Source organism: Saimiri boliviensis, chromosome 16 (assembly GCF_048565385.1).
Source record: "Saimiri boliviensis isolate mSaiBol1 chromosome 16, mSaiBol1.pri, whole genome shotgun sequence".
NCBI classification, from domain to species: Eukaryota; Metazoa; Chordata; class Mammalia; order Primates; family Cebidae; genus Saimiri; species Saimiri boliviensis.
In genome coordinates, this window is record NC_133464.1 from 63891452 (window position 1) to 63906211 (window position 14760).

Here is a 14760-nt window from a genome sequence, read left to right on the forward strand (position 1 = left end):
CACACACACACACACACACACACACACACACACATATATATATAGCAGAAAAGGGCATAGTGCACCTAACAGAATTACAAACCATCACTTGAACACATTCATACACCGTTTGACTCCAGAGAGTCTATTCTTTGCCTTTTAAACATCTTCTCATTCTGTAGGTTTCCGCTGCTGCTGCTCTTCCTCTAAAGAGCTCTGTGCTTCCTACTCTCCGTACTTATACATCACCCATCCCTTATCATATGGGCTGTAATTTCCCGTGCAACTGTTATCTTCTTTCCTGGAAGGAAGGACCCCTTCCTGTGGGTTCTGAGAGAGCAGGAGCTACGTATAACTGCTCATTACTCCACACCCAGTGCCCTGCACGTGGCGGAGCACGCTAGTCCATGCACAACACCTGGTGAGTCAATGAACTGCAGAGAGCTGTAAGGGCAGGTGGGACTGCGGGCCAGCAGCTGGTTAGAGGTAGTTGACAGTTTCAAGGGAGATCAGTGCCTTGGGCTTCGGTAAAATAGACGGCCCAGAGTGGTATGGAATAATGCACTTTGGAGTCAGGCAGATTGAGCTTTGAATTCCAGTTCTGCCATTCACTACCTTGGAGATTTTAGGAAAGGTCATTACCATCTCGGAGGAGAGAAGGCAATGGTGCTTCTCTCATCTGCTGGAGGTGGGGGTTACCTGAGAATTGCTTGGAAAGCACTTACCACAGTGTCTAGCAAATCAGAGCTCACGGGATGTTAGCTGCTTATATCAGGCTGGGTTCTCCAGAGAAGCAGAAACAGGCAATGGAGCCTTTATACAAAGGGATTTATTGTAAGGTGTTGGCTCAATGGCTTTGGAGGCTGACAAGTCTCAGGATCTGCAGTCAGCAAGATGAAGGCCCAGGAGAGCCAATGGTGTCAGTTCCAGTCCAAGCCCGAAGGCCTGAGAAGCAGGAGAGCCAGTGGTGTAAGTCTTAGTCTGAGTTCGAGTCTAAAGGCAGGAGAAGATCGATGTCCCAGCTCGAAGACAGTCAAACAGAGAGAGCAAACTTTTTCTCCACCTTTTGGTCTCTTCAGGCCTTCAATGAATTAGACTAGGCCCATTCCTAGCATAAAAACAATCTGCTTTACTCAGTAGTTAAGTACCACTGAAGATTATACCTTTATGATATGGTGGTTGGGAATGGGGCTGGGATCTGAGCCCACCTCACCCCACAGCTCCTGATCTTCTCGTGACTTCATGCTGCCTCCTTTGGGGGTAATGAAATTGTCCTGTTATCTTCTGTGAAATTGCTCTTCCATCTTCTGTGAAAATTAGCAGGATTGTCTGGAAAGGGCCTGGGGACTCCTCCCTGGTTGCCTCCCCTGAGTTGGTTGGTACTAGAAGCTCCTCTTTCTCCCGCAGGAGGGACTGGTCCAACCTCCCCCAAAGTCTCCAGATGTGGACACTGCCTTTCCCAACCATGGCTGTAAACAGCTGGTGCCAAAGCTCAGATAGATCCTTTGGTGCCTTCATGTAGACACTTTTTGTTCTGAGCTTCAAGTTCATTCTTATTCTTATTCCATAAATAAGGAAACCACCGGGCAAGAGGGTTCCCCTGCCAGCCAGCATGTGCAGTTCCCTTGGGTCCAAATGCACCTCTCCCAGGATCTCAAGAGAGCAGGGTCTGCACAAAGGCCGAGCCTTCTGCTGAAAGGTCCAGCCTGCACCAAGTCTGTATCACTGAGCCTGTTGCGTGGCCTCTCACTTTCAGATAGCACTTTACAGTTTACTTTCATAGACATTTCTTGCATCATCTGCTTGATTTAGCTACCACCAGTGGGCCGGTTTCTGCTCGCTGCCTGTTTTGTGACCGGAACACAGCCGACTCTATTCTTTGATGTATTGTTATGGCTGCTTTTCCTAATATGGCACAGTTGAATAGTTGCTACAAAAGACAAGTCTTTGTTACACAATTGTCTAACCAAGGTCTTGTGGCCTGAAAAGCTTAGAATATTTCCTATCTGGCACCTTGCAGAAGAAGTCTGCTGGCTTGCTCTAAACAACCCCACAACGTAGATGCAATTGTTTTCATTATTTTCATGTTATAGGTGAAAAATTAATGGATTAAACCAAGTGGCTCAAGACCCTAAATGTTTTCTTAAGGAGGCAGAACTGGTCAACAGAGCCAAACTGAAAGCCAAATGCTTTTCTGTCCAGGGAAGAATTTATATTGAAGAGACAGGAACATAAGGAGGGGCTGACCCCAGAGACTGGTTCTTTGAGAATGCCTTTTAGATCCAGTGATCTTGTCTTGGAGAAAAGAACAGAAGCAAATCTCTGCTTTTCGCTTTACTTATTTATTCATTATTATTATTTTTAGAGACAGGGCTCTGCTGCCCAGGCTGGAATGCAGTGGTACAATCATGGCTCATGGCTCACTATAAGCATCACTCCCGGACTCAAAAGATCTCCGATCCTCAGTCTCCTGAGTAGCTGCGATTTCAGGTGCATACCACCACATCTGGCTAATTTTAAAAATCATTTGTAGCGATGCAGTCTAACGATGTTGCCCAGGCTGTCTCAAACTCCTCTCGTCTCCCAAAGTGCTGGGATTACAGGCATGAGCCACCGTGCCCGGCTGGCACCTGCTTCTTAAAACACGGTGGACGGTCAGCACTTCTCAGCCAATGAATGGAGAGAATCAGCCCTGAGCACGTGGCTGCTGGGTTTTAGATGCCAATCAAAAGGATCTATAATATTCAGAGTTGATATTTTATTTACTTTCTCTCTTCTAATTCCAAAAGCAAACACTCTGAACTCCTAGGTACACAAGAAATAAATGTGAAACAGATGCATGTGTGGAAGGGTCCCATGAGCTCCTAGGTGAAGCCAGGGAAGCAAACTTCCAAAGGGCAGCTGTTCTCACATAAGATCACCTCCCCTCTCCTGCCCAGCCCCTCATCATGCACACAGAATGGGATTAGCAAAGACACCATGGGCACAGCTGTCATTTTCTCACACTGTCTGGGACCAGATATGCTTCTCACGGGCTGCTCACGTGTCCATTGATGTTTATAACACAGACACGTGGAGGCTTTTGCATCTCATAAGAACTCTGGCCAGGTGTGGTAGCTCACAGCTGTGATCCAAACACGTTGGGAGGCCAAGGCAGGAGGATATCTTGAACCCAGGAGTTCAAGATGAACCAGGGCAACATAGTGAGACCCCATCCCTACAAAAAAATTAAAAATTAGCCAAGCATGGTGGTGCATGCCTGTGGTCCCAGATACTTTGGAGGCTGAGGTGGGAGGATTGCTTGAACACAGGAGGTTGAGGGTACAGTGAGCCATAATCATGCCACTGCACTCCAGGCTCAAAATAAATAAATAGAACCCATGATTCACTAACAGTATTCAGTAGCAGCCAGACATCACCTCCTGGCAGCTTCATCCCAGACAGTCTCACTTTTCATACTTGGCCTGGGGAGTTTAGAATGGTGAGGAGCCGGAGAGCCCACAGGAGACTTGGCTCGGTCTTGGAAATCCAGAGCCTATGGAGCCCTGAGCAGGCAAGTTCAACATTGTGTAGACTGAGAGGCCCCTAGGGACTGGGGGTGGGTGGGTGTGGGGTTGCCCTCAGTCCTGAGGCAAGAATTTGAAGCAGGAGAGGCTTGGAAGAGAAAAAGAAGGCCAGGCCTAGATGAGAAGGTGAGGCCAAACAGGAAGGGGGAAGACTGCCAGTGAAAGTCAGCTGGCAAGGTGGTGAGGGGCAGCAGCACTAGCAGCAGAGCCACAGCATCATGCTACTCTAGGGGTGCATGGTTGCATTGGTAAATGGGTCCTCCTAGTTGTGCAGTGCACAGCCTGTGCATCCATACATGGGCAGCTCTGAGAAACACCAATGCTCAAGAACTTTTAGAAATGGATTTTGCAAATAGAAGGTTGAATCAAGGGTAATAAGCGTATGTATCCATATGCGTGGGACTTTGTGTCAAGAAAGAATGAAAGAAGCAGAATCAACATAAAATAAAATAAGCATCTCTAGGCTTTTTGTGCTGACCTGCATTATTAATGATCAAGGCCGTGCCTGGAAGACAGCAATCTAATAGAGGGTTTAAGAAAACATTTGCATGAGCAGGTCAAAGGTGCGGAATGGGACAGAGACCCATTTGAGACCCAGGTTTCTCCCTGGCGCCTGTGGTTCTTTTCTCCTCTCAACAAGAACCTGGAGACGGGCCTGTATTTTCCCAGCCAGCCTCACTCTTTACCTCCACATCAATATTTTCCATCAATTTGCAACCAATACCCTTAAAAACAAGATGTTATCAGCTGTAGCCAATTTCATTTTTTTGAGTTTTTCAACGTAGGAAATAATAGGACACTGGGTTTGCTGGGAGACACAGTGGAGAGAGGTTCTCAAACGTCGGTGTGCTCAGAGTCCCCTGGAGGGCTTGGGGACACACTGGCGGCTGAGCCGCAACCCAGAGCTTCAGTTTCTGTAAATCTGGGGGCGGGGCCCAGGGATTTGCATTTCCAAAAATTTCCTAGGTCTTGCTGATACTGTTGGTCCAGGGACCACACTCTGAGAGCTACTGAAGGATAGAACAGTAAGTTTCGCAGCAGAGAATTTGGAGCCAGCCTGCCGGAGTGTGAAGTCTGGTCCCACCCATGCTCTCCCTGTGACTCAGAGCAAGTTACTCAAACTCCACACCCTTTTCATCATCTGTACAATGGTGACTTTACTGAGACTAAATTAATTAATGAAGCTCACAGGGAGCGATCCACAGAATGGAGTAAGTAACACATTGCTTTTCCCCCTCCTCATTGGATGATAGGAAAGGATGAAGAGGGGGCAGCGAATGAAGTGGAGGGGAAAGTGGGCAGACAGGCAGGGCTGGGCGGTGGCTGGGGACCCTCAGGCTTGTGTCTGCATGGTGGGTTGTGGGCTGCCCTGGCTGTCACCCCGTGGCAGAAAAGTGGCTGCATTCCCACCACCTGGGAGAATATGAAGAAAAGGGAGGTGCTGGGCACTGGCATGTTTTGTCTGCTAGGTGCTGCCACTTGCGCTATTTCATTTGGTCTTCTCAACAGTCCTGTGAGTTAGACCTTATAGATGACAAAACCGGAGGCTCCGAAGTGGCCGGGCATGGTGGCTCAGCCGAGTGACTTAGCTACGGTCAGAAACAAAGGTTCCTGTGGCTCCAATGCAGCAGCTCTGTCAAGGCACCTGACCAGCATGGCTGCCAGCACCTCAGCTAGATTCTCCTTCCCTTTCTTTTTCTTCTAGAGGCTGGGGTTAGACTCTTTTTTTTTTTTTTCTTTTTTTTTTTTTTTTGAGACGGAGTTTCACTCTTGTTACCCAGGCTGGAGTGCAATGGCGCGATCTCGGCTCACTGCAACCTCCATCTCCTGGGTTCAAGCAATTCTCCTGCCTCAGCCTCCCGAGTAGCTGGGACTACAGGCGTGCACCACCATGCCCAGCTAATTTTTGAATTTTTAGTAGAGACGGGGTTTCACCATGTTGACCAGGATGGTCTCGATCTCTTGACCTCGTGATCCACCCGCCTCGGCCTCCCAAAGTGCTGGGATTACAGGCATGAGCCACCGTGCCCGGCCTTGGGGTTAGACTCAATGGTCAAGTGCCCTTCCTGGGAAAGGGGCCCAGGCAGACGGTGGCTGAAGGAGTCTGTCTTTATCAGACAGTCTTAGGACTTGGCAAGCTAGTGGCTGCTCCTGCATTTCAAAAAAAAGGCTAAGAGAACAAGGACAGGGTGGTCTCCAGTCTCTGTGATTGATCTGCCACTTGCTTTGAGATGGAGTCTCACTCTGTCACCCAGACAGGAGTGCAGTGGTGCGATCTGGGCTCACTGCAACCTCCTCCTTCTGAGTTCAAGCGATTCTCCTGCCTCAGCCTCCCAAGTAGCTAGGAATACAGGTGCACACTGCCATGCCTGGCTAATTTTTGTATTTTTTTTTTTTAGTAGAGACAAAGTTTCTTCATGTTGGCCAGTCTGGTCTCAAACTCCTGACCTCGAGTAATCTGCCCAGCTCAGCCTCCAAAACGCTGGGATTACAGGCGTGAGCCACTGCACCCAGCCGCTTTTTTTTTTTTTTTTTTGGTTTGACATTATATAATCTGTCAGTATTAACTATAGAGCTACATGGATCCAGTTCACACCTTTTTATTTTTCATGTTTTTCTTTCTTTTTGAGACCATGTGTTCCTTTGTTGCCCAAGCTGGAGTGCAGTGGCATGATCATGACTCACTGCAGCCTTGACCTCCCGGGTTCGAGCCATCCTCCCACCCAACTCCCCAGTAACTGGCACCACAGGTAACTGGCTAATTTTTTTTGATGTTTTTTGTACAGATGAGATCTCACCATGTTACCTATGCTGGTCTCAAACTCCTGAGCTCAAATGATCCTCCTGCCTTGGCCTCCCAAAGTGTTGAGATTACAGGTGTGAGCCACTATGCCTGGCCATTACATTTTAAAAATTATTTATTATATATTTTTATTTTTAGAGCCAGGGTCTCACTATGTTGTCCAGATGGAGTGCAGTGGTGTGTTCATAGCTCACTGTAACCTTGAACTCCTGGGTTTAAGCGATTCTCCCTGCCTCAACCTCGTGAGTACCTTGGACTACAGGTGCCTGCCACCATGCCCGGCTAAGTTTTTTAAAAAAAATTTTGGTAGAGATGAAGTCTCACTATGCTGCCCAGGTTGGTCGCAAACTCCTGGCCTCAGAGGATCCTCCTGCTCCAGCCTCCCAAAGTGTTAGGATTACAGGCATGAGCCACCACACCCAGCTGTGTGCATGGTCTGGAGAGGGAGGTCTCGGCTTACAGAGTGCTGAAGGAACAGATACAGGGCGAACCTGAGAGCACTTACCGTACACAAGAGCAAGGGCAGTGGCGCTGAGGCTCACTCTCAGTGACAGGAAAGATGAAGAGGTGGGGAGAGTGGCAAGCTGTGGGCTCAGGGAGGCTGGAGTGACTCTTTCAGGTTCATCATTGGGCTGTGGAAGCCTGCCTAGAGCATGTAAGGAGCAGGGCAGTGAGATGATGGTTCTCATCTCCATTCGTTTCCTTTCTCCCTGTGTTGCCATCGCTTAGACCAGTGGCCACCTGACATTTGACTTTTCCTCCCATGAACTGGCCTGAGGGCAGCCCTGGAGCACAACAGGCTGGAGGTCAGACAGGCTGGGCTACCCTGTTCCTGGGCATACTCCCCTACCACCTCTTCTGCTTGGTACCCTTAGAAGGGGTAAACTTTCGGAAAACTGGAGAAAGCCCTTTGAAAGTTTCTGTGTTCTTGGGTACCAGCCATCGGTATGTTCTCATCACCTGCCTTTCTGTTCAGGGAAAGGTGTTGTTTACTTGCTCCTGTTTTCTTTCCAATCTGATTTCAAACCAAGTAACATCATCAGAGGGACTTGAAATGCCCACAGCCATAAAAGCTGTCACAGTGAATTTCTTTCTGAACCAGTCAACCCAGAGTGTGACTCCAAGGAATGGTGCAAATTGCAGCTGGGTGACAGCTAAATACAACACAAACGTGTCACAGACCTCATAAGCTCAGGGAGGGTGACGGAAACAGGCTGAAAATTAATATGTCATACACACATCCCTGGCTTGTCTGACTTACCCACATTTATGCTTTTATCAGCACTAGATAATCTTCAGCCACTAAATGGTCTTTTGAGATTGGGAATGTCTTTAAAATGAACATTTCTGCAGTTTCCCTTACAGATAAAAAAAGTAGGGAAATACTTTGGGATGTGATTTGAAAGACGCTAAAATGCACCCCTGTCCCAAATCTTATTCCTTGCCATCATGCTTAACATCCCCACAATCAATAGCACTTACCTGGGATACAACATTGAGTTCAGAAGGCATCTGCTAATATCAGATACATTACCCCAAAGAGGCGGCAGGTTGAACAGTGAGCAGACAACTCTCCCTGCATCTATCTTTCCCATTCTTCCTTCTTCAGTGTTGTAAGTGACCACCATGTACTACCTCAGACTTCTTAGCCAGGGGCTCCAGGCTGGGGCTGCAGTGCCTCCATGATGTGGCCTGTCAGTTAGTCTATGTGTGTTATATGCACACACACCTCTAGAGAGGGGTCCCTAATTTTCACTGTATTTTCAAGGGGGTCCATGACTCCCCACAGTGTAAGCTTCATTAAATTCGCTGTACTAATGTTACCAATTTAGAAGGTTGGCCCAGGCCCCTTAAAAAGCGGGAGTTCGGAGGGCTTCACTGCAGACCTTGATCACATCTGAGTGACTTTGCAAGCATGCCCAAAGATCCCTTCTTCCACATCTGCCCTACTCCTCCTCCCTACACTAGGTATACACTCTCTGCAGGATAATTATACTGGATGAGCGTCTCTAGGCTGAATATCTGAAACCCTAAATGCTCCAAAATCGGAAACTTTTTGAACGCCAACACAACGCCGCAAGTGGGAAAGTCCACACCTGACCTCACGTGACAAGTCACAGTCAAAACATAGGTGCACAGCACACAGATTATTCAGCATCCCCAAGGGGAAAAGGCGCTCCCCTAGCTCCCTTTAGTTTGGATGTATCTTTTCCATGCATGTCCAGATTCCCCATGCAAGCACACCTAAAGTGTAATAAAATGGCATGTGTGCAGGCCGGACACACCAATAGCATGCTCCCTGTGATGCTCTACATAGCACATCACTCCCTGTGTTATTTTGCTTATTCTCTGCTCCGTGGTGTAAAGTTATTGTTGAAAATGCTAAAAAGGTCTGCATGTATCCCCATGGGGAACGGAGATAAGAAAAAGAGGAAGCATGTATGTTTATCTATAGCACAGAGAGTCAAGCTGTTGGAGAAATTGGACAGCAATATAAGTGTAAAACATCTTACGGAAGATTATCGTGTTGGAATGACCACCACGAAACAGAAGGATAAATGAAGTTCTATGCTGAAAGTGAGGAATAGATGTTAATTTAAAACAGAAAAATAATACATAAAGCTGAAAATGAAGATCCGGATCACGTGTTAAAGAAACGCATTCATCAGTGTTGAAGTGAACACGTGTAACATGATGGTATGCTGATGGTGAAACTAGCAAAGATCTGTCACATTAAACTAAAAGTTGAAGGGAACTATGAGTATTTAACAGGCTGGTTGCAGAAATTTGAGAAAAGATACAGCATTGAGTTTTTAAGGATCTGTGGTGCTAAAGCATCTACTGATCACAAAGCAGTGGAGAAATTCATTGACCAGGTTGCTAAGGTTGCTAAGGTCATCGCTGATGAAAACCTGATGCCAGAACAACTCTACAGTGCTGATGAAGCATCACTGTTTGGGCATTACTGCCCCAGAAAGACACTGACCACAGCTGATGAGACAGTCCCTGTGGGAATTCAGGTGCGAAGGACAGAGTAACTGAGTTGGGATGTGCAGATGCAGCAGGCATACAGAAGTGTCATCTTGCTGTGGTAAGCAAGCTTGCATCCTCACTTGGGCTGAACTTCTTGCCAGTCCAATATGATGCTAATAAAAAAGACCTGCATCACCAGAGACATCTTTCTAGTTAATTTCACAAACATTTCGTACCAGTGTCTCACGCTCAACTACAGGAAAGCTAGATTAGATGACAATGGCAAGATTTTGTTATTCCTTGACAACTGTTCTGCTTATCCTCCAACTGAAATTTCTCATAAAAAATAATACTGATGCCATGTACTTTCGGGTAAATGTGACTTCATTAATTCAGCCATGTGACCAGGGTAACTTTAGATCTATGAAGAGTGAATGTAAGAACCCTTTCTTGAATAACACGCTAGCAGCAGTGAACAGAGGTATGGGTGTGGGAGGACTTTCGAAAGGAGTTTAGCATGAAAGATGCCTATATGCTGTTTCCAGTGCTTGGAACACAGTGACTAAAGACACAGTGGTGCATACCTGGTACAGTCTCAGACCTGCGACTCTGTTCAGTGGTGGTGATAAAATGGCATATGTCATGTCAGAAAAAAATGATGTCTGACTTTCTTATATATGTGAAAAAGATTCCTTCAGAATCTGTCAGTAAGCTGGAGGAAGTGGATATTGAAGTTTTTAACCTCGATCATCGGGGTCCAGTTGTTCATTCATTCGCTGATGGTGAAATAGCTTAACTGGTTCTTAATCAAGGTGATCGTGACAATAGTGATGATGCAGATGAAGTCGTTAATACACGGAAAAAGTGCCGACAGACAACAGGGTGAAAATGTGTGATGGGCTTATTGCAGGACTCGAGTGGTGTGCATTTAGAACAGAACAGAAAATCATGTCAGTTTATAAAATCAAAGAGAGACTTTTAAGGCACAAATTGTTGTGAATGAGGCTGATGACTCTGGAGGCAACATTTAAATAAGTCATGGAGCAGAACGCCTCATCATCCCTAGAGGACTCACTTCCTGGTCCCTCAACTGCTTCTGATGTTTCTTCTCACCTGAATAAAAACACTGTGCAGTTGCCTTTCAATCAAAACACAGCATCGGAAGTGGAGCCCGAAAGCCTGCTGTTTGCTGTTGCCGTTGTCTACCAGTTGATACAGGTATTCTGGTAATGCTACTGTGAGGCTGAGTTACCCCGAACACGTTATGCAGGCGTCCCCAAACTTTTTACACAGGGGGCCAGTTCACTGTCCCTCAGACCGTTGGAGGGCCGCCACATACTGTGCTCCTCTCACTGACCACCAATGAAAGAGGTGCCCCTTCCTAAAGTGCAGCGGGGGGCCGGATAAATGGCCTCAGAGGGCCGCATGTGGCCTGCGGGGCCGTAGTTTGGGGACGCCTGACGTTATGTGTTCACTGTGTTAATGGGGTGTCATTCTTTTCACTATTAAGCACCTACGTGTAAGTGTAAGAAAATGATTGCTTACTGGTAACATAAATTCACAGTCAAGAATGACAGTGATCCCAAACAACCAGATTGTCCACATGGGTGACTAAGATGGTGATGCCTTTGCTTTCTGATGACTCAATGTATGCAAACTGTTTCAAGCATAAAATTATTGTAAATATTGTGTAAAATTACCTCTAGGCTATGTATATGAGGTGCATATGAAATATAAATGAATTTCATGTTTCTTTCTTTCTTTTTTTAGACAAAGTCTCACTCTGTCGCCCAGACTGGAGAGTGCAGTGGCGTGATCTCAGCTCACTGCAACCTCTGCCTCCCAGGTTCAAGAGATTCTTCTGCCTCAGCCTCCCGAGTTAGCTGGAATTATTACAGGCGTGTGCCACCACGCCTAGCTAATTTTTCTATTTTTTGGTAGTGAAGGGATTTCACCATGTTGGCCGAGCTGGTCCCAAACTCCTGACCTCAGGTGATCCACCCACCTTGGCCGCCCAAAGTGTTAGGATTACAGGCATGAGCTACAGTGGCCAAGTGAATTTTATGTTTAGATTTGGGTCCCATCCCCAAGATATCTCAGCATATATATGTAAATATTTCAAAATCTTAAAAAGTCTGAAATCCAAAACACTTCTGGTTCCAAACTTTTCAGATAAGAGATACTCAATGTATATATAATTTATTAAGCACATGCTAGGCTTAGCACTATGCATGTTATTTTACTCAATCCACGTAACTACCTTTTACGATCAATTCTATTATTGCCCCATTTTACAGATGGTGAAGCTGAGGCTTACAGTGGTAGGTTAACTTGCCATGGTCACTCATATAATAAAAAGCAAAATCAGGCTTCTAGCTCAGTTAGCCTTGTACCAGAGTCCACACATTTAACCACTATGTCATTGGTTAACAAACTTGAGTGATATCTAAACCATCTAGGGGACTTGTGAAACTCAGATTTCTAGGCCCCATCCTAGAGTTTCTGATTAAATAGGTCTGGAGGGTGGGGCCTAACAATTGGCATTTCTAACAAGCTCAAGCTACAACTGCTGCTGTAGGCCTGGGGAGCCCAGTGCCCCGTGGTGAAGCTAATCAGCCCCTCCCTTGCACAGGCTCCCTCTACGGCCCTGGAAGGAAGCTAAAAATGTGTTCATAACAATCAGATATTTTTGTAACATTAAAAAAATATATGCAGAGCACGGTAACTCAGTGCTTTGGGAGGCTGAGCAGAGTGGATCGTTTGAGGCCAGGAGTTTAAGATCAGCCTGGGCAGCGTAGCGAGACCCTGTCTCTACAAAATCAAAAAATTAGCTAGGCATGTGGTGCGAACCTCTAGTCCTAGCTACTGGGGAGGCTGAGGCAGGAGGATCACTTGAGCCCAGGAGTTTCAGGTCATGGGGAGCTTTGATAGTGCCACTGCACTGCAGCCTGGGCTACAGAGCAAGACAATCTCTTAAAAAAATACATATATGTTATAAATAAATAAAAATATAAGATACTTGTGTATTACTTTCTTAAAGCAGATCCTTAAAATTGTAGAAGCTTTGAGTCCCCCAAAGCCTGATCTGCCCAGACCCTGATGTCTTCTTTCAGTTACAGGCCTCCTGTTTTCATCTCAAAGCCAGCTCACATTACAAAATCCAGACCACAAGCCATAGCTACCTCCCAGCCCAGCAGGCTAGGATTTCATGAGGTTCTTAAGTCTGTATATATCTACTGACACAATCTGTCTGCAGGTTTCAGATAAAGATGGGACTAAAGTAGCTTAATGTATTAAAGGGATCGCCTCAGCCATCAGGATATCCTAGCCAGAATCTGATTTGGGATCTCAAGTGGTGTCACCAGCGCCCTTTGTAGGAAGGGTAGGGAGATGGGAGAGGTTCCTTTGTATGCCTGGACCTGGGAGGCCAGCGTCGGGCTAGTCTCGGTGGCAGCAAGGAAACCCCTTTCTTTATTATAAGAAGAGAACTTGCAGCCAGATGGTGATGAAGGGAGCGGGTGCTCTTTACGATGGGTTGTTTCAAATCTTCCACCTGGCAAGGGTCCAACACCATCACAAAGGACTGTGAGCATGGTGTTTGGGGAATAGGAAGCAAAGGAAGGAGAGAAATAAAAATCTGACCTTTCTACAGTGACTTGGAGGCTGAGGATTCCCCTACCCCATTCCCAACACACTGCAAGCACGAAATCACAGCACCCTGATGTCAAAGGTTGTTGAAGAGATTTTCTTATCTCCTGTCCAACATACAATTAAAATACCACTGGAGCCATAAATGGAACTAAAAGAGGCAGAAACAGAAATTAATTTTAAAAATAGATGTAAACCAACATATTAAAAATATGATCACATCAGCATATAATCAATATAAAAATAGATTAATAAGCTATTTTACAGTTTTTCATGTTAAGTCTTTGAAATCCAGTGTGTGTCTTTACACTGCAGCCCATCTTAGTCTGCACACTAAACTTTCTTTCCTGTCTTTATTTCATAAGCTAGACTTCATTCAAATTAGAGTTCTCTGTTCTGTGAAATACAATTGGTAAAATAATGAAAAGACGCCAGGTGCCGTGGCTCATGCCTGTAATCCCAGCACTTTGGGAGGTGGGAGGATCACCTGGAGGGCCGGGTGTTTGAGACCAGCCTGGGCAATATGGCAAAACCCTGTCTCTATAAAAATTCAAAAAATAGCCAGGCGTGGTGGTGGGTACCTGTAATCCCAGCTATTCAGGAGGCTGAGGCACAAGAATCGCTTGAACCCACAAGGCGGAGGTTTCAGTGAGCTGAAATCGTGCCACTGCACTCCAGCTTGGGAGATAGAGCAGACTCTGTCTCAAAAGTAAAATGAAATAATGAAAAGATAAACTGCAGACTGCAAGAAAATATTTTCAAAACACCTAGTTGATAAACTACTCGTGACCAAATATGCAAAGAACTATTACAATCAATAATAAGAAACTAAACAACCCACTTAAGGAATGGACAAAATCACAAACATCAAAGAAGATATATGGATGGCAAATAAATATATTAGAGATGCTTACTCATTTTTCTTGTTTTATTCATTAGAATTGTTAGTATTTTAAAATTTAGATGTTTAATTTTAGTATTTTTTTCTTTTTTTTAATTCAGTCTCTGTAGAGACTGTCAAAAATTGCTGATGCTGTCTATATTTCAAGTCGTCATGGCGAGGTATTGGGAAATTTTTCAATTAGCAATAATTGCGCCTCAGACAAACCTCATTGGCTACAATACTGCCACTGTGCAAAGTGTAATTTTAGTATTTTTAATACACCCATGTGCGTGTTTGTCACATGGGTACATTGCATGATGCTGAGGTTTGGGCTTCTAATGATTCCATAGCCCAGGTGGTGAACACAGTGCCCAATAGGTAGGTAGCTTTTCAATCCTTCCCCTCTTCTGCTCCCACCTCTTGGAATCAAGTGTTTATTGGTCCCATCTTTGTGTCCATGTGTACCCAATGTTTAAGCTCCAACTTATAAGTGAGAACATGTGGTATCTGGTTTTCTGTTCCTGCCTTAGTTTGCCTAGGATAATAGCCTCCAACTGCATCCACGTTGGTACATAGGTCAAAATGTTGTTCGTTTTTATGGCTGCATCATATTCCATGGTGTATATGTACATTTTCTCCATGCAATCCTCTGTTGTTGGGTATCTGGGTTGATTCCATGTCTTTGCTACTATGAATAGTGCAGCCATAAATGTCCTAGTGCAGGTGGACACTAAATTTTCAACAGATAAAGTGAAATGTGGCCCTAACAAAATAATAAAGTATGTTTAATGGAAAAGTATGTTCTACTGCTTCAGTTTTTACATTTATGTTAAATCGTATTAAAATTTAAGATCCTCGGTTGAACCAGCTATATTTCACATGATCTATACACGTGACTAGTATTGGAG

The 14760-nt window shown here is 45.4% G+C and overlaps 1 non-coding gene across 1 annotated transcript; it reads right to left on the reverse strand.

Annotated features, from left to right (window-relative positions):
* Positions 1-13971: 13971 nt before the first annotated feature.
* LOC120365882 (U4 spliceosomal RNA) lies at positions 13972-14111 on the reverse strand. Its single transcript, XR_005580716.1, has one exon. It is a non-coding gene; the product is annotated as a U4 spliceosomal RNA (small nuclear RNA).
* Between the last annotated feature and the right edge of the window lie 649 nt (positions 14112-14760).